This window comes from Cynoglossus semilaevis, chromosome 1, assembly GCF_000523025.1.
Source record: "Cynoglossus semilaevis isolate Cse_v1.0 chromosome 1, Cse_v1.0, whole genome shotgun sequence".
Lineage (NCBI taxonomy): Eukaryota > Metazoa > Chordata > Actinopteri > Pleuronectiformes > Cynoglossidae > Cynoglossus > Cynoglossus semilaevis.
The window spans coordinates 29,257,872-29,278,748 of NC_024307.1; the positions used below are offsets into that span (position 1 = coordinate 29,257,872).

General features: G+C 37.1%; 1 long non-coding RNA gene across 1 annotated transcript in view; it reads right to left on the reverse strand.

The window, feature by feature from the left end:
* The window catches only part of LOC112487601 (uncharacterized), a 42,546-nt gene extending 26,347 nt beyond the window's left edge, over positions 1 to 16,199 (reverse strand). Inside the window, exons 1-2 of the long non-coding RNA XR_003050853.1 lie at positions 15,846 to 16,199; positions 12,760 to 12,893 (exon numbers count right to left, since the gene is read on the reverse strand). This is a non-coding gene — a long non-coding RNA (uncharacterized LOC112487601). The remainder of the gene's footprint in view (positions 1 to 12,759; positions 12,894 to 15,845) is intronic.
* Positions 16,200 to 20,877: the final 4,678 nt, after the last annotated feature.

Below are 20,877 nucleotides of genomic sequence, written 5' to 3' on the forward strand. Positions count from 1 at the left end.
AAGGAGGTGAAGAAGAGAAAGAAGACAGTGGGGAAAAGAAAATAAAAGCATCACCTGATAATTCGATGTACAGTTTGATAATTTCCCTAAGAATACAATAATATATACCCATTATATTTCTGTTACTATAATCATACATTTCTCACCTGTACATATTTGTTTCTTATTTGCTAATGCTGCAAAATATTAATTTGAACTCAGACAGGTTATTTTAAAGCACAAATCCCATAACGACAATTGGGGATTAAAGAGTTGAAACAGGCATGGGCAAACTTTGGCCTGGGGCCGGATGTGGCCCATTCAGCTTTTTAATCCGGCAGCCAATCTTTTCCAAATTCTAAAATTTATTTATATCATCATTATACTTCTGCCTTTTTCCCAATAGATGGTGTAGAAAATGATAAAAGTGTTTTATCCTTTATGCATGACTTTTTTTAATTTACCTTAGATCACACAAACACTCCATGTATCTGCTCCTCACCCCGCCCCCACCGGTTAAATTTTAGGACAATTGTGGCTTGCAAGTCAAAACGTTTGCCCACGCCTATGACATCGTCAGTCATATTGACAATGACCTGAAACATGATGCTCGGAATGACTATTAGAAAAATGCATCACCAGTTTTCTGATTTTAGCGTTTTTCAGCTCCATCTATTGACTTACTTTCATGAAGGAATAATAATTGCAGCAAGATCTTAAAGTAAAGAAAATCAGGCAGTTTTTAGGGGTATAAGTTTGTAGCAACCAAACAAGGAGTGCAGTTCACCTTTGCAGTTTATGGACAACTCAATCACTTCTGCTGTAGATTCTCAGATCTGGGAATGATTTTTCATTTGTGAATCTTTTTACCTTTGTTCAAACATCTGTGTGACTGATAAACCGTTTCTCTGCTGGACTTCGCCCACACTCAGCCTCCCATCCATTATCTTGTCTGTTTTCTTTCAACAACATCTATTATAACAACGCAAAGAAAAAGAAACACGTACACAGCTTTTACAGCAGAGTGAGTTTTGGTGAAGAACACTGTTGGCCTAAACTCAGACTGAAGGTCAGACTGACTTCAAATTATAGGCCTAAAGGACACCTGCAATTTCAATAAGCCATGGATTTTTTACTTTTGAAAAATATTGAAATGATGATGCTTGAGATGCTTTATTAAAAACATGCAAAAAAAACAAACAAAAACAAAACAAACATAACAGACAACTAGATTGAATAAATAGCTCATCTACACCTTAGAACTGAACCAATTATGCTGCAGAACATCAAAAGTAATGTCCTACTTTGTCTTCGGAAGTAAAGTTGGCAAGCGATTAAGTTATATAAGAAGCCTACAGATAGGAGTAGATTGCTTTTCTTTTTCTAAACTCTCCATATCATATATGGATCCCCTCCAGCTGGCAATTATGAATAAATATGCAGCCTTAATGCATATTTAATGCTTATGTAGAATGAGATTGTTATTAAGATTAGATAAGAAGAAAGAGGCCACTGTCCCAATTTGTTCAAGTAAACAATGAAAAACAAAGATAAAAACGGAAGGACAACAGTGCGAGAAACAAAACCAAATCTAGTCTTCTCTTTTAACCTTTCTGCTGAGTGCTTTGTTGAATGGTTTAGAAAGTAATGATTAATGTGTTTGCAGGAAAAAAAACAAGAGTGATGGAAAAGCACCACAGGAAAACAGGAAACAAGCCGGCATTCCAGTCACAGAGGAATAATCCTTAATGGGAATTTCTGGATTGAAGAGCAGAGCCAAGATTTCTGCCTCCTTCATCACTCAAAGAACAAGAGTGATTTCTTTCCTCAGGGATACTACAACTTCCCACAGTTCAATACTGGAACAACATAACAATTAGCAATAAAGCTGCCGTGAAGGCAAAACATGGCCTGATTTCTTACAGTTTACAGGATACAGTATATCTACGTGTCCATTCAGCTTTGGTTAGGTAAATACATTTTATTATGGCTATTTAAAAAACACCCACCGCTTTACAGACAGATATCGACCTACAAGATACATGTGTATGTGGTATTAGACAATACTCAGCCTCTATTTACTATGCAACAAAAACAATGTCTCCATTTTCATTCATTTAATTTGTGAAGCAGGGCCATAATTCTGTTTCAGAGTGAAACAGAATTATAATATTTACAAGATACTAATCAGAGACATAACACTGTTGCTCCTTTATGCTTTTCTGCAGTGAATGGATGGCTGGATGGATAGATGGATGGATGGATGGCTGGATGGATGGATGGATGGATGGATGGATGGATGGATGGATGGATAGATGGATGGATAGATATGACTATGAAGTGATGTTTGTCAGCAGTCAACAAAATCCTTGTAAAAAACGTTTCTTGTTTTCTTACTATTCCAGCTGTCTGCCTTCGTCCTTCTCTTTGTAGCACAATTCAAGGAAGCCCGTAGAGGCCGTTACAGTCGCAGTTTAAAATGACAAATCATGTGACATGGACAAGAAGCAGGGAGGCCATTATAATTGTCTACAGCCCGAGCTGTGGTGCCAAGTCTGGCTTGCACCCCCCCAGGAGTCCTCCCGTGGCCAATGTGAGTCCACAGCGTAAAACATGGGCCTCACCACTCTCCTGGAATGTCATCAACATCATCAGGAATTAATGAGGTGACAGGGCTTTGTATCAAAAGCCAGTAGGAGGTCGACCGCCGCGTTCAACTTTCCCTTCATTAAAAGCCTTTTAATGACCTCTGAGCAAGGCAGTCCTTTCACCAAATGGGGTGATGCTTGTTTAGGTTGTTGAGGAAAATTGTTTTTGTTTAATGACAAATTTGCCACTGAAATATTGATTCAAGTTAACTTCAAGGGAGTCTTTGGTGCAAGTACAATGGAACACTGCAGTTTAGGCTTCCAGACACTCAAGACAGAAGACCGAAACCTGCAGATGTAAATGAGGACTGTAGTGTTCCTACAGTGCCATTTAATCATGCATAACTAATGCTTTTTCTTCACTAAAGTAATCAAATAGGAGTCAAAAAAAAAAAAACCTCAAAAAACTAATGGACTAAGAATCTCACACAAACTAAACTTTTCACAATAAGGAAATAGAAAAAACATTCAGTCTCTAAACAAGGCCAAAAATGTTTCTTTAAAAAAAAAAAGAAAAAGAAAAAAAATACTGAAAGTTTGATCAACAATAGGGTCAAAATATCGTGAAATGGTATAAAAATTAAATTACATTTAGAAGAATGATAGGTAAATAAGCAAAGATAGACATATTTGGTTTGCAAATTAGCTAACTGGAAAATTTAAAGTACTTCTAGCTGAAAGCTAAACGCTAGCAAAAATACCATTATTAGCTAAAGCGTTAGTGAAAAAGTCAAAGATATGTTATTAAAAGCTGAAAATATCTTTTAAACAAAGGACTTTAAAGAATTGTTAACAAATTGGTCAAAATAGTGTTAAAAATTCAAAATAAGCAAAAAAAGAAAAGAAAAGGTAAATGATAACAAAACATGGCAATCAGTTTTTGAAAAAAATAAATCAGAAAATGTGTCTACCAGATTATCTTCTCAATATCTCAAATCAGCAACACGTGGAAGAAACAAATTCTAAACTTCAACTCAAAAGAGCTAAAAGCTAGTTCAAGCAGTGAAATGAGCAAATAATTAGAAACTGATTCAATTTGAATCAAAAGACAAGAGGACAAGATTAAGCAAGATGGCTTTTTTTTTTTTCTCATTTCAGCCGAGCTTCAGCCCATCTAACTGGAGTAAAAGTAAAAGAACAAAAATCTGCACCCTCAGTTCATACAAATATCAAAACCTTTAAGCAGGTTAAAATGACTTTACACTGTAGAAAGGGATAAACAATTAGGCGCAGTGATAGTGCTATTTTCTTATAGCAGCTCAGCAACAGGATATTAGAGTAAGAGAACTAGGGACAGGGTAAAAATCGTTTATTAATTACTGTGGCAGCAATTGTGTATTTACTCATTTAATGACTGCAGATGCTGAAAGGAGATAATAAAGCAATTTGTCCCCAGGGACGGTGATTATCATACACTGAGCTTCTCCTCTGTAAGCGCTCATTTATGGTCTCTATTAAGGTTTATGACCTCGTCACAGGGATCAGTAAACAACCACATACAGAAAATACTATTAACTGCATTTGCAAGATGTATTTTATTACATCATCAGGTCATGTTTCTAAGATGTTATCACATTGAGGACGCCTTTGAGTTAACTTGCTATTTTTTAACCTCAACTTAATGACCTAATGAAACTATGTTTTTGCAATTACCTGCATATTTTGGGACATTTCCAGGATCTTTTTAGTGGATATCTTATTTATTTGCTGAATTTAAATCATTTTCAAGTCATTTTTGCAAATATTTTCCCACTTCTGGATGGACTTGGTTTTTGAACCCACTATTTAGCTGTTTTGGTTTACTTTTAGGAATTTCTGATCTACACACACACACACACACATATATATATATATATCTTTAACTAACATGACTCAACTTTTTGTTGTTTTGTGGGTGTTTACATTTTTATTTAGGTTAAATGTAGACATGTGTTTCTTTTGTGTAGCTGTTGTTGGCTCTAGCTATTTTTCTTAGCTAACCTTTAGGTGTTTGGGCTTTAGTTCTACTTGCCTTTACTTTTTTTTTTTTTTGCATCAGATTTGTTTCACTATTATTGTTCCCCAGGTAGCTCAGCTTTATCTTTGGGGAATTATTAGGGTTTGTAGCAAATATTGTACAAAATTTTAGATACTGGCAAATTAAACCCAATATTGCCTTTACTTAAACTAAAGCGTAAGATCAAGTTTGTTTGTTTTTTTTTAACCAGAAAAATAATAACTGACACAGCATACTTCAAAAAACTTTTTTTGTAATATGCTTTGTCAGTATCTTTCTGGTTTTCTTCAAAACTGCTTTTCAAATTATTTGTCTTCAAATACATCTGTAAGTAACTGCATTAGTGTGGTGCAGTTTCTCTCAGTTAGAAAAAAAAACAAAACATGTGAAACAACAAAAGGATGAGCTCTGCAAAAAGCTGCAGCATTAGTCGACCTCCGGTCAATCCTTATAGGTGACGCTGAGACTGATGGGCAGCGTTTGATGGGATTTACTCTGCCATTACCTTTTCTGTCACTCTAAAATAAAAACACATGAAAGGTTGACCTCCAAACCGTCAGTGAAGGACACTTCAACCACCGCAGCTCACCCCGATGGTAGGTTATATATGGAGCTTATGCCAGACACTGCGGTGGGACCTAACATCCAAACAGTCTTGTCAAAAAGTCTGGAAACAAAGTTCAGAGATGTTTTGTAAACGGTGCACATTCATCACTAAGCATGCTGGGTGAAAACTGAGAGACAAACTCGAAATCCTCGACTGATTTTTGCATAGATGCACTTTCTGGGTTGTGAAGGGGAAGCCATAACTCTTCAAAACAGAAGTTATCCTCAGCAATCAATGAACATACATCATCCAGGAACAACACATTCATCACCTAATGGCAGCCAAAGAGCTGAGAAAAGGAAGGTTTGCGTAGCGCCGCCGATTAAACCTGGCAAAAGTTACCATCTCAAGCAAAATCATTTGTTTTTCTCAAATTAGCCAGGGCAGATGCCATTATTCTCAGCTCGTCTTGTCATCTTTTTTCGGGGAGAGGAGAGAGCAAATCGCTGTGAATTTATTCAATCACTACCTAGTGATTGAAGTGAAATTACCTTTTTTGCTTTGTGTGCAACCGCTGGGCTTCAGAGCTTTTAGAACAAATGATAGCTGCTGTCAGAAGAGGAACCACCCTGCTTCACAGTGGCCCAGACTCTTCAGCCTGTGTTGCTTCACAATTTACCCCCCGCATGAATAACCTCACTGCATCATTGCTGCCCTGTTGCAGGGGCAAAATGCCAGCGTCCAAAGCCTTCCATCCTTTAGACTTGTCACATTTTTAGCAACGACACGTCCACGTGTTTAACTAACCCTTCTCTGCAAAACAAAAAAAAAAAAAAGGGCGACTGGTTGCTGCTGCAGCGTGAATAAATAAGCAAACACAGGCTGATCTCACACAGCGTACAGTTCTGAACTCAATTTCACACTCCACTGCCTTCTCAGACAATTTAGACAGGCTGATGCCAACAGCAGAAAAGTGAAGAGACAATGCATTTATTTATCCACTTTTTTGGCCGAAGGGGAGGATTTGTCAGACTGAACGCACACACACACACGTGTGTGTGTGTGTGTGTGTGTATTTGTGGGTGTACATGCACCTATATGTGACAGACACACTGAAGGGGGGAAGCAAGGGAAATGTGATTCAACCCCACAGAGGCACCAAGAAAAGAGCGAGGAAGAGAAAGACAGCATGCACATCCACGGGAATTGTTTTCTTAGTCGCTCATCCGGTGTTTGTCCCCAAGCTCCAGCAGCGACGTGTCTTAGGAGGACATGAAACGCTCCATGTCCACAGAGAGGAAGAGACAAACTCCGCTATGAGACTGCTGACGTGTAGAAAAAAAAGACTGCCACGGATTCTAAGCACAAGCAGGAGAGTTGTAGCAACAAGTTGAGATAAATAATGTACAGAAATCCACATATGTATGGGTCGCTTCTGTTTTTGACGCACTATATAGACCAAACACAGGAGAGTTGGACAAATACACTGTAAGATATACAGTACATATATGCAGTGATCCAGCTGTGCAACACTAGTTGAGGTTAGAGTTATAAAATTGCTCGAGAATGCTGTCTGTAGATGTCATGAGTATTTCCGTCACTTGAGTCGGAGACATCTTTACTTGTTTGCCAACAAGTCTGCTTGAAAGGTCAGCTGATCTGGGGCTGGATCGTATAATTTCAGCAGCTGCAGAGCTTAAAACCTTGTTGTACACAAAAAGCAGGACAACTCTGGTCACAAATATTAGAATTTATTTTTTTTATCATTTTTGCAACAAGTCTTCTGCATAATCTATCTAGAAGAATATGTCACATGAGTTTGGGTTTAAAAACATTTCCACAAAGCTAACAGCTACTAAGTCATCAAGCAGACAAATCAATTGAAACACTAGTTTTGGATTTTTGGAAGTTGGATCCCAATAATTCACCAACATAATGTTTTGGAAACTCATTTTGAGTTTTTTTACACAACTTAAAAATGTTGTTTATTGTTCCTGACCAAGAAAAAACAATCCAATTTCACAGGTATTTTAGTTGTGATAAATAAATGTCCCTTTATGCATATAAGTGCAGAGTGGAGGGTCAGGATCAGGTCACAGCTGAGGCTGAGAGAAAAAAATGATTAAAATGCATAAATGTGTGTAATTTTCAGACTATTGAGTGCACCTGAATGTAAGCCGCACCCACTAAATTTAAAAAGAGTACATATATAGGCCACACTTCTCTATAAGCTGCAGGTGTCCATGTTGTAACATGGGTTATTTACAAGGAAAGATATTTTTTTCACTTTTAATTAAATAAATGCTTTTTCTGAACAGTGCCTGAAACACAGCTGGTTACAGCTCTTTACTGCTTCGGCGCTCCAACCGGTGTTAGAATGCAGAGGGGAGACTTGTTGGGGTCTTTATTATCAACCACACCGACCACAACAGAACATAAACAGAGTTTTAACAGCTCCTGTATAACCAACTCACGCTTCAACATGACAGGGCTCAAACTGCTCTCAACTTTTGCTACCGTTCTCTCTCTTATGGGCCCCACCACACACAGCCATTCACAGACAGACATACGTTACTAGTATAACACACAGTAGCCTACCAGAAAAGTCATTGATCACCAGCAGTATGAACTTCGTTAGCCCGTAAAAATCCATGAATTAGCTGCATCATTGTTTAAACCGCAGGGTTCAAACTGTCTGAAAAATGGTTCGAAATAATTCTACATGCTCTACATCTACCAAGTTTAGGTCATAACAAACACCTGGAAAATGTCTCCCTAGGTTAGATCCTTGAAGATTTGTCTTTATTCTTTGGTTTTTCTCACTTACAAAAAAAATGCCAATGATTCACTCTCTGATTTAAGTCTTTAAAAGCGTAATACTGGAGTATCCTAAGAATTTGAACATGTGGTCACATGATATTAAAAAAAAAATTCACAAAGAAGTCCAGACGATCACTCAAGGATATTTTTGCCTGGTCCTGTTAAACTCACAACTGTTTAAAGAAAATCCCTGAGTCTTTGACTCATATTTTACACAAGGACAAAGTAAAGTCAAAACCTCTAATCAAGGACAAAATTATTACAGGAAATACAAAGTCTCTGGCCAAAATATATCTGCAAGGAAATTATTCAAAGCAAAGCTATGAATAAAAATATCTGAGTGCCCTCCAAAGTTGAACTGCAGGTTCAGGTCCACTGAGCTGTTCTTGTCACAACGACTTGGGGATAATCGACAATGACACATGGAATTAACTTTTTCCAAAACTCAGGAGTAAGCAGGTTTGACATTCTAATGGGCCACTTTATTAAGATGTCAGGCAGGGCGTAATGTGTCTGAAATAATTATGACATTTTCAACCGCCGACAGCTTCTGCCTTCTGTTATTTCTGTGACTCTGCCACTGAATGTCATTGACGCAAAAATTGTGATCTGACGCAAAGACGGCTGACATGCACAAGTGTCGAAAATCAGAACCAGAAAGGAGCAGGGTGGGCTGTTCAAAGGAGTCTGATTGGGGAAGAGATTTCACACCATGAGAAGTCACTGGAACAAACGGCCTGGCAGCACGTGGAGGCTACTGCCAAGGTCAATACTTACCTAAATACCTGAAAGCCAACTACTCCTAATGTTTTACAAAATAAAGTAGCTAAAGGGGTGACAGGTGTTTTGTTGAAGCTTTGAATATTTTACATGTTGGTTAGCATAAAAAAATGTTAAAAACTTGCAGACGATGTGGTTGTTTATCATAAAAAGACAACATTCTACATACATATAATTTACACTGAAGAAGTACAGCCAAACGCTGGTGATATGTATGTTATGAAATAACAGAAGACGATTGTTAGTGAAAAATATAGCCAATAACTAGACAAAAGACAATTACAACAAACACTAATAACTAATAATAACGAAGTTGATAAACTAGAAAGTACAAGTCAAAAAACTGAAGAAAAAAAATGACCAATAATCCCATTGTAACTAAACAAAAATTCCCATTGCTCGGTAAACAATAAAACAGTATGTATTTCCCTGAGAGAAAAAAAGATGGGAATGGCTATCTTTCTGTAGATTCAATCAGACAAAATATAATTTTCTTACTAATTATGTGACCCAATATTTGTATTTGTATATTTAAGTATCTATTTATACAGGACAAATCATTAATCATTCTGATCTATACCAAATGTTTAAGTTTATTTTCAGCATTTAATCGTTTGTCTCATTTTATGTTACCACATATAAAACATATTTATTATTTTGGTTCATTTGTGTTTAAATTACAAAGACCAACATATTAGTAAAATATGAAACAGACAAGCCCAAGGTTTACTCCATGATTGGGAAAAACTAATGCTAAATGTTCAATGACCGAGGACTTTGAGGACAGACTACATAGCGTGTTCTTCTACAGGTCAGTGCACACTGACACTGAAACTGCCAGACAAAAAGGGAAACATTGACGTCTAATCTATTTACTGTGCATTTACCTTTACTTTAACAAAGAATGTCAGGTGGCTGTCCCGCAGCTGATAAACCATATTGGATATATTTCCTCCTTTCACCGTTTTTTTATGACATGCTTGAAGTGCTGGCAGGCCGTCATCCACGATACGCCATGGTCTGTAGCCAAAAGAATCCCACACAGTTGATTTGATGGGCTGTTCGAGGGAATAACTCTTTTTTTGCCAATTTTTCCCACATGGTCACCCCTCTCTAGTGGAATTAGCAGGGACCGAAAACAACACAACACACTCAGCAACATGTGGGTGTTGTGTAACTTTGTTTTTGTTCCGTTTGGGCATAACTATAGTTCCGGTATATGGAGTATTCATAATCATACTCATATAATCATCATAATCATAGCTTTAGTAAGGGCACCAAAAAGTGATTAGTGATTAACAGAAAAAAATAACAAAACCTTAGAAAACCAAACTTTAAAACACCTAAACATTGCCTAGTATCCAGAAAAGGCTATTCCTCAAAGATAAAGGTTGGCCAATATTAGCAAGGGTACAGAAAATAGATTGTCAAAAAATACTCAAAACATGTTAATAGAGCCTTAAGTATTTCTTTGTAGCCCTAACCAATGCAAAAAACAATAGAATATTAGCTAAACGTTAAAACAATAATTAAAAACTAGGCTAAATGTCTAAAGAAGCCAATAGGCTTTAAGCTAACTGGACAAAGATTGTACAAAGATGCACAAACATGAATATTTAAATATTTGTGAATGAATAGCTGCAGCATTTTTACTATAAAACAGACTCCACATTTCATAATGAAATTATCAAATAAAAACTGAGGACATTTTATTGGCTCTGTTTTCCTTTCTTAATATTTTCCAGTACAGTCTGCTCAGGTGATATACATCAAATAAAAAATTCAAAATGGTACAAATGGAAGGATGGTAACTATGGAAACTGCTCAAAAAAATCGAGGGTCTGAGGAGAAAATGAATGTCATCTGCTTCCTCTGCAATAAGAAGAGGTTAGTCCTTCCCCTGTTTCTGTTTTATCCAACAGTGTGCCATATTATCATTGTTTCCTGCTAAGCAGAAGCTCCCCTGATACTCCGCAGATAGTGGCATTGAGCAGTACTAGTGCCTTTGCCCCGTTGTCATGGAAACGTTCCCCTGCCCATTACAGAAACAGACACTTCCACATCACTTTGGTAAAGCTTTTGGGAGAATTTTCCTGCCTCTGTGCAAACAGATATTTGTTCAAACTTTAAATCTCCATCTAATATTGCCTGTGTATTTAAACATCGAAGGTTTATGTGTATGCTGAAAAGCTATCCACAAAAAATCAAAATGGCCTTGAAAAGAATATAATATAGCTCCTCAATTTTTCACGACACGTCCATAATTTTCTTTGTTAAACGTGTGGTTAGTATGGACGTCTGGGACACACTTTTTGCCAAGGCTTTTCCATGTTCTACTACATTGTACAAATTAGAGAGATACATTAACTACAGTTGTCTCAGATTAACAATTCAAAATAAGGAAACAAAGCAGCCAAATAAATGTGAAATTATTTAAGTGTAGACAAGTCCATCAAGAGCATTCACGTTATATTTTATAATAATTATAAGATTACATGAAAAATAGCTAAAAGGTAGCATGATTAAACTAAAGATAAGCCAATGTTTAGAAAAACAAAATAATAGATAAGTCAACATCTACTTAAAAATGAAAAAGGTAGCAGAAACTAGGTAATGTTAGCCACAAAACATTGAAATAAGTCAATACAATGTAAATGTTAGCCATAGGATAATGTATTAGTTGGATTAATGCAGATTGGTCTTATTAAAAGGGGCTCAAATGTCATCAAAAATGTCCCAACACTAACAACAAACTAATAAAAGATAGCTAATAACTAATAAAAGTGCTCAAGTTCAAGAACTTAGCACAGTAGTACAAACTTAGCAAAAGGAACAAGTCTATCTGAACTATATATTAGGGCCAAAACAACAGTTAAAAAGTAAATTGTCTTCCCTGCTCTAGGTGAGAAGCTCTAGGAAGACACCAGAAGGCATCACAAACTGTTCTAAACAATTAGATGCTGCTGTTTTATTACAGATGAAAAAAGTAAATGCATAATTTAATCAAACGTACGTTTGTAATTACTTCTCCCCAAGTCAAACTGCTGACTCGGTTCATCAGGTGCACAGTAAAAGTGGCTGCTCACCTCAGCATCCGTGTCCTCCATCACCTAAATGAGGACGGTGATGAGGTTAAGTACAACAGTAGCCTCTGCCTGATTGTTTCCCATATTTAGCTGTTGGGAGACATTATTCAGAAAGGCAAGCTGGGCTTCCATTATTATGCCATCCCCCAACCAACGTAATGAGTCTGTATTAAGGATGATAAAGCCTTGATGGAGCATCCAACATACCTGCTCTGACTTCTCAGATTCCCTCCATTAATTCTAAAAAGGCTTTCCTGAATGCAGCATTTAACTCCAGCAGGCAGGAGATTTTTTTGTTTACTTTGCAGCAAAGACAAAACAGAGAGAGTTTGGGTGTGTGTGCGTTATCCCAAAGTCATCACTTAGCACCAAGAACACTGGTTGCACTTTTATGACACATCATTATGACACTGACTAATTAGTCACCCAGGAATAGGTCGAGCTGGTGTTATCAATAGTGACGAGCACTATCATGGCTGCACCTTTGCAGTGAATACAGGGTGACTCACGATGGATGAGAGTTTCTCGAGGTTGATTTTTTAAATGACTTGTCTCGTGCATGTGACCTTTAATGGCACAGTGATATGCGGCGCGCATTTGTCGAAGGAAAGTGTGGCAGAAACTCATTGTGTTGCCAGTGAGTCTTGAGTTGAGCAAAAAGGTCCTCAAAGTCTTTCAAACTTTGGACCAACCAAAGGATGGTGGGAATTTAATACAAAAGCTTTTCAAAAGCTAAGCTATTCAAATAACACACAGCTTTATGTAGTCATGCATTTAAATATTTAAGCAAAATAAAATAAAATATTTCTAACCTATAAGTTGTCCCTTGAGTCATTCCAAATTAACATCAGTAATATTACATCAGTGCATGACAACGTGAAGGATCACTGTGTGCGAACTCACCTCTACGGGCAGGTCCTGCTGATACAAAAGAGTTGAAGACAGTCCACAGATTTTAGGGACTGGAGATAAACAGCCACCTCCTGTCCTCCCAGAAGGCCCACTCAATTTAGCAGCAGATCAGCAGACTCCTGTTCCTGCCAAAGTACAAAAGAGGATTTAGATTGTAACATCTGTCCCACACAAGTCTGGGGCGAATCTAGGTTTCCTGCAACACTTCTAAAAAATAAATTGCATATGACACTTCAAAGTGAAATAGGCAGAATTTTCTTTAAATAAAAACATTTTTAATATATATATATATATATATCTGTAATTGGTGAGCAAGTTTGTTTCCACACCCTTGATTTAACCTGAAGGTGCTGATATTGTTAATTTATTCATTAAAACTAAACACTTTATTTTGTTTACTTTAAAATGTATTTTTGATTTACTTGTTTTCTATTACTTAATCTTGAATATCTCTAGTCTGTGCACACAACAAGACATGAAAAACATTTTGCGTTTAGAATAAATTATTGATATTTTCAACTATTTTTTGCTGTTGTTCATACATTGGGACCAAGTTGACATGAAAGAATTCCATGAGCCATGTATGGTCTTTACCTGCCCATTGCACTTGAATAAGACATTTTTAAGGCTAAAATGTAACATTTGGGGGGAAAATCAATGTTCTAAACTCACATTACACACTAACGGACACACTAATGGACTCTTTTTATGGTTAATGGTTTCTTTTTTAAATCAAGTAAATAAGTATATTTCAGGAAAATTAAATAACCTTGCAGCTAAAGCTCAATCATACACCATATGCCTCAAAATAACTCAAAAAGATGATGTGTTTATGAGTGCATTTTGTTACGCGAGTGTAAAGCATGAGCAAAAGACACAAATGATGACAAACTGACACAGAGAGAGAAGCGGGTAAATAATAGAGGAAACCATCAATCACATTCCTTTTGTTTTGCTATCTTGCTTAAATGATCAGAAACAATAAAAAAACAGATAATAGATCTGCTGTTATTTCTGTGTACATAATACCAACTTCAGTAAGACAGTTGTGGAGATGAATATTAAATAAGGATGAAAATCTAAGAAATAACCATCTTTGATTTAATATTAACTTGCTGTAAATACTATATTCTGTATAGAATTTACATCAAATAACATATTAAATACAGTACTACACAGTGACAGCTAATGCTATCTAGTCCAGTCTGGTCTATCAACATGAGAAGCTCTTCAAGTCCATTTACATGAATATAAACACCAAGGTAAAAGTGAACTTTGATTGTACTAACCAAACACCTGCAATGAGCAAGCACAATTCTGAAAAGGTTAGAGTTCTAATTCAAAGGTCAGACAAATGGAAACAGGCTACATCACTAAGCTAATACCAAACGTCAATTTCTCAAGAGAACTGACACAGAAAGAGGTTCTGTCCCTTAAACAGTTTGTTCAATCATCATGGAGAAAACTACACTACACTACAAAGTTGCTTTTGATTGGTTATTTTTCGTCTAAATGTCATTTGGAACCATTATAAGCAGAAATTCAGTTCTTCTTGAACTTCTGCTGGGAGAGGTACGTTATTGAGTATTTCCACTTAACTCAGAGATATTAATGACTTGAAATCACTTTATTCATTCAATTACAACTATTCAGTTTGATTATTTTAGTGTAATTTCCATGTAACCCCACATAATCAGAGACAGGGAAAAAGCAATCAGATTGGGAGCACCATGCAGCAGACACAGGCTGGTTAATTGGCTGTCGAGAAGTGGAGCCGAAATAGCACAGGACTCTCGTGATGTGATGTGATATGATGTGATGTGATGAAGAAGGGGAGATTATGGATGTTAGGAATTGAAGTGGCAGCGTGGCGGCTGGTGATGCGTTTGTTGATCTTGTGATTTAGGCTTGTTCAATAATTATTGGAGCAACTAAGAGAACATCCATACACCTTTCACTCTAAAACCTGTGGTGTAATGAAATGTTTTCAATTACACGTTCAGACAGATCAGTGAAATCCAACACTCCACACCAGGGGCCTCAAACTCCAGGCCAAGGGGCCACTTGAATGTATTAGTACCAGTAAAGCATATAAGATTTATATTAAATATATTTTAAAAAAATAATTCAATAGTATTATTATAGCATTGTTTATAGAATTACACATTCATCTATTAAATAAACACCAAACATTTCTTCATCATCAAACACCGATGTCCATCTTATGAAATAATGGGTCAGAGACCTCCCTGGTCCAAACAGACAAGACACACAAGTTCCAGGGAGAAAGCCAAAGATTTGTATATATTTTCTTCCATTTGTTTTGGGTTTTTTCCCATGTCAATAAGAGGTAAAACACTACTTAAAACACAACAAAGACATTAATCCAAGGCAAACCAACGCAGAACCCTGAAGAAAAGAGAACAGAATTTCACCAAGCAATATACTCCTCTCTTGACATTTCTTTTGACAATTACTTATGTAATACAATTGCTTGCCAGCTGGTGGTGGGAAGCAATTTGACAGTTTTATCACAAGTTTGACAAAAGTAATTTACTCGGCTTGGTCCTTTTGTGCTTCTGTGGGAAATAAATCATCCAAATAAAAATAAATAAATGGGGCCCCCACCAGGGTTTGACAGTTCAGTGTCTTCCAACCACAGCACAAACGCTGTCGTCTTCAGCTAGTGTCATAAAAGTGCGAGTTTCCATGGAAGGTGATACATCATCCGGCTGAAGGACTTTTTGGTGGTCCACTGGTGTTTGTACAGCAGCTGGGACTGTAATGTCAGAGCTACATAAAGCTGAACACAGAGCTAAGAGTGATTTGGTTCAAGAAAACACCCAATTGTGTTTGGGTGGATTATTTCTCCTACAGCCTGATAGGAAAATAACGCTTCACCAAACATTGACCCAAGCCCTGGCTAACAATCTAGAGGTTGTTCATGGATGTACAGAACTAATTTAACACCATCTATTGGTAAGTGTACTTTGCTGCAACAATGCAGAGACAGTTCTCAGTTGCAGGGAGTTCATTCATAATTGTCTCAACGTAAATACAATTTTAAAAAAACTCACTGGGTAACAGGACCAGGGAAGAACAAACAACACGGTGGTCTCCAACAGGAACAAGGAGCACAGTAACAACGCACAAGCTGAAGCACCACTGACCAGGCCTGTTGCACATTAAACAAGAAAGGTGTATATACACCGCACTGTCACCAGGTGACAAGAGTGAGACTAACGAACCAATCCAAAACAGTCCAATCACCGGACACAGGTGAGTGTGATGACACTGATAAACCCAGAAACACAGACAGCAGAGATGGGGGACAGACAGACCTTATCAATACTTTTTAAAATGTTGATCCATGATTCTCCTTGATACTTTGAGTCTTTTTTTTTTTTTTTTAATATATGTTTTATTTAAGGCCCTCCTGATACATTTATTTTGGACTCTTTGCAGGGCTTCTGTTTCATTTTATTATATTTTGTTTGAGTATTTATTTGATTTAATGTTGATTATGTTTTTTTAATATATAACTATATATTTGATGTTATTTTTAATGGCAGTTGGTTTGGCTTGTGGGTAAATGGACCTTTGACCTTGGAAAAAGTCTTTGCACATTTGTATTTGAGAAACCATGGGTTAATCCTTTCCTGAGTAGAAGAAGAATAAAAGTAAAAATCAAATATTTAAATAGATTTGATATTAAAATCGAAATATTCAACATAACATCGATATATCTAATATCTAATGTGATACAACTGACCCCTGTATGTACCTTGAATATGCATTTTCCCCATGAATCATCATGATTCATGACCAAAGATAAAACGTTCGCTTTCAAAAACTTGAATCTTGAATCCTACACAGAGTTTCAGACTCAGTCTTCTGTAAAGAGTAAACTTCATTAATTTCAGACAATCAATCACAGCATCTCTGTGTGAACAACCTCCGACGCCCCAAGGATCCAGCTCACTCATCCCGTCGCTACTGCCACAACAATAAGACTGGGCTTTGATGTAATATTGTGAGATTGCATTTAATTATGCCGATTTGACTGTGCGAGGTCATCCCTTCCTGCCTGCTGTCTCAGTATCTTTCAAAAGCATTTTGCTCATATTGGTTTGCCCGTCAACCACCACCGGAATATCAATGCTTGTTTGATCGTATTAAAGCATCATTTGAATGCAGACCCTGAAGTTTGTGTAGGGAGAAACCCGTGCAGAGCAAGCATGCATGGAATCAGAGAAGTCAAGATGTCAGTGGAGCTGGTGGATGGGGAGGAATTCTCTTCAAATACAGATACTAGACTGGAGTGGAATATCAAATGCTCAAAAGTCTCTCTTGGAGTTTTTGAAGCAGGACTAGACAAAGAGGGAACGGAGCTCTCTCTCTTTCAATGGAAGCAAATAGTTGAAATGGCCCACTTCAGGCTTCAACACAAAAGGATTCTGCTCCGCTTGTAACTCAACGAGATCGAGAATCCGATCATTTATTCACGCACAGAAAATGAATGCGAACAGATGTGCCGAACACCTGTGACACAGAGACAACAAGCGTCCTCACTTTTATTTTTTATCTGCAGCACATCCAGCAGGAAACAGAAGGTCCATTATATGCCTACACTTGGCTGCGGTTTAAATGATATACTGCAGCAGAAAATCTGAAACATTATCGTTGGGTATGAATACAGATTAATTAAAGGAGGTTATTCTTAGCACCAAGCCTGACTAATCTTTGCATTTAAATAAACAGCACATTTATGTTTCTCCAGGCGTCGAGATGGCAATCAGGATTACTGCTAATACAGCAGCAATTAGCATTAACACACACAATTGGACGTTAAATGAAAACAGAGCACGTCTTAAGTTAATATGATCTTTTCCACACCGCTCGGGGGGAGAGGGAGGGATGTTGCCTGAAATGTGTCCAATGAGTCACTGCTGGTGGAAATCAATTCATTTAGCCTCACAGAGGTGCAAAATTATTAATTGTCTGTCAGCATGAGCTGTTGGTTCAATCTAGTTCCTGGCTGCAGAAAGAACACAGATTATTGAGAGAAGAAGATGGAAGAGTGTTTCTTTATCTATGCAAATGTGATGTGTTCTTAGAAAACACATTGACAACACGTGTCCTCATATTCACACCTTGTATGACGATGGTACTGCAGTAAATTCTGAATTTAACCTTGGATTAACAGGCTTTTTTATATATATCTAAAACATGCTCACGCCATGCAAAAGCACAAACACTGAGAAAAAAAATCTGTAATAAAGAAAATACAGTACTCTAGAACGCATAAAAAGGGAGTCAAAGTACACTTAAAAGGGATTAAAGGTCATTGAAAGGTTCTATTTAATATGTGCAAAGACTCTCCTTTCTTAAATAAAGCTAGTACCCAAGATAGAGATGAGCTACACTTTGCCACTGCATAAGGTGGCATAGTTTGCTATTTTGAGATGACAAAGATGTATACATAAAACAAAAGGTTAGTGAATCGAGTACAACAAATATCTGACATAAGATCGGTGGTTTTTACAAGATTTAGATAAAAGTCCCACAAGTATTTTTAAAGTGTTCCTAGATATTTTCACTAAGAATGAGATTTACTGAAATATTAAATATTTTCCATGTTCTTAAGGGTTGCCCCTAAAATAATATTTAATCCAGCTCTCTTTGGCCAGATTCCATTTCATAACCAATTGCACAGCTTTGAACCTGTAATGAACATTTGAATGTAATGCTCCTATTTTCTCCACTACCATTATTATGCACCATGCAGTTGTCTTCAATCACAGCTGCCTGATTATACTTTTCACTAAGGTGGAAGGTGTGATTTCATTAAATTGCACACCAACAACGATCAGCTGCCCCAGACCTCAAGGGTTAGAGTGAAGAAAATGTTAATTAAATACAGTTTCAGCTAGATATTATCAAAGAGAAAAGACTTGTGTGGGTGGAACACTCTTGCTCTCCTCTGAGATACGACACCTTAATGTGGTGCCGAGTTTTCTAAGTCAGTGGGAGCTGTGATGTCAGGAGCATTACTTCCTGGTTGGATCTCTCTGGGCAGAAATAGGTTTCAGTGGAAAGGTCAAAGAAAGAGCAACGTACAACAACCTGGTTTCTGTGAAACTGTGTCACTGTGCATGGTTTAAGGAAAGTGGGGCACAGGAGGCAGGCCTGATACAGGAGTTAGCTGAAAGCAGCAAGACCTTGGTCAACAGACCTGAGAAATTATAAATGGAGTCAACACTCTGTGGACCGCCTACCTGCTGGGAGAGGCAGCAGGTTGGACTGTGTGGTAGTCAGGTTAGCAGATAAGAGATGCTTCCTGTGGGAGGTTTTTGGAGGTCTCCTAAAACGTATAAGGTTGTTTTGCATTTTCAAGAACTGAATGTGTGGCAATAGTACCACATGACACTGCGTTTTCTACCCCTAAAGTCTTTACAGCTGCACCACAAATACTCTTCCATGAAATACTGTACATGATTTGGGCCTTTGTGCTTCTGCCATAGCTTTGTTAATGGCCCCTTCAATTCTGTTGTTCCAGTTTGCTTCAACAGCACTCTCCCTACCTATCAAGACAGTTTGGAGTTTTGTCTGTGCACTGTATGAAACTGGTACAGTTTTGTGTTGGTGCAAGATATGTTGTTAGAAGGTACTAGAATACACTGAAATAAATATAACATTCTGGAAATATCTCCAAATCCTGCAGGACATTACTGTGCAGCCAACTTTGTAGATACCGTGAAAAAATTATTACACAATAAAAGACTTATTGTAAACAAAGAGATGCTCTAAACTGTAAACAAAGACTTATTGTAAACAAAGAGATGCTGTAACGATTATCTTGTAAAAAGATTTAAATGTGGTGTTGGTGAAACTGTTCCACATGGATTAGTTTTTATGGCTCATCTTTGATGGGCTGACATTTGCAGCACTGTGGATTCAGAGTTTAGTGTTTGTGGCGCTATTTCAGAATTCATTGCTTGTCCCATCAGAGGTCCAGTGTATCCTTTTTTTTTTTTACATTGAGTTGAACTGAAAACTTGTTCTGCAGTCAAAAACAATTTCCTTAAATCTTTGTTGACTTCTGCTGACCTGCAATTTCATTTGAAGAAAATGAAACAAATACGAGGACGTAGGCGAACTGTTGGGCATGACAAACATTCATGAAACAATATAGCTTTTGTGTTTCAACAAGTTCATCTGAATTTCAAAAACAAAGCACTCAACAAGTTACAGCTGAACTCCGATCCATTTTCAAACTACAAAAAACTGCTTAACGCCATTTATCTGCTGCTGCTGCTAAATGATAATTGTCATTCTTATAGCAGTGACTCACTAACCACTGACACCACTTTAGAAGAGTTGTATCTCTGTATTACTAAAGTGGATACTTTTCTCTCAAAACCATCAATAAACATGAAGATGCACAAAAAATGCACACAAATGCAGCAGCAGCTGTGCATTTAACTAACCATTTCCATTCCAAACACCCAAGGGGGCACCTGTCTTCTTATCTTCCATTCAATTGTCTCCTATAGGCATGCGAGTAGGGGGTGGGGGTAACAATTCAGAGGGCCATTTCGGACATTTGCATGTAATTGGCTATACACATACAGTACACACTTTGTACTGAGGGATTCGCAGAATTAAGAATATATAACAGGCAAAGAGAACAATATCTAGTTTGTGTAGAATTTTTGAATGAGCGGTGGAATAAATGATAAAAATGTGGAATTTTTGAATGAGCGGTGGAATAAATTATAAAAATGTGTATATACATACATGTACGTACATATGTATACGTATACATATATAGGTACACACAGTATATGCAGTGTGTATATGTATTACTTATACATATACACATGTATATATTTACCATATACATGTATGTATATGTGTATATATATCCATATATATATATATATATATGGATATGTGTTTCGTATAAACACTCAGACATACACACAAGCACAGGGCGTACCTCCTAAAATAAGAGGAGGTATGCTTGTTCTTGTATGTTGTTCTGATTCTGGCAAATCAAACAAAAGGTTTAGTGCAGAACCACTGAAGGAATCATTTAACTGGAAT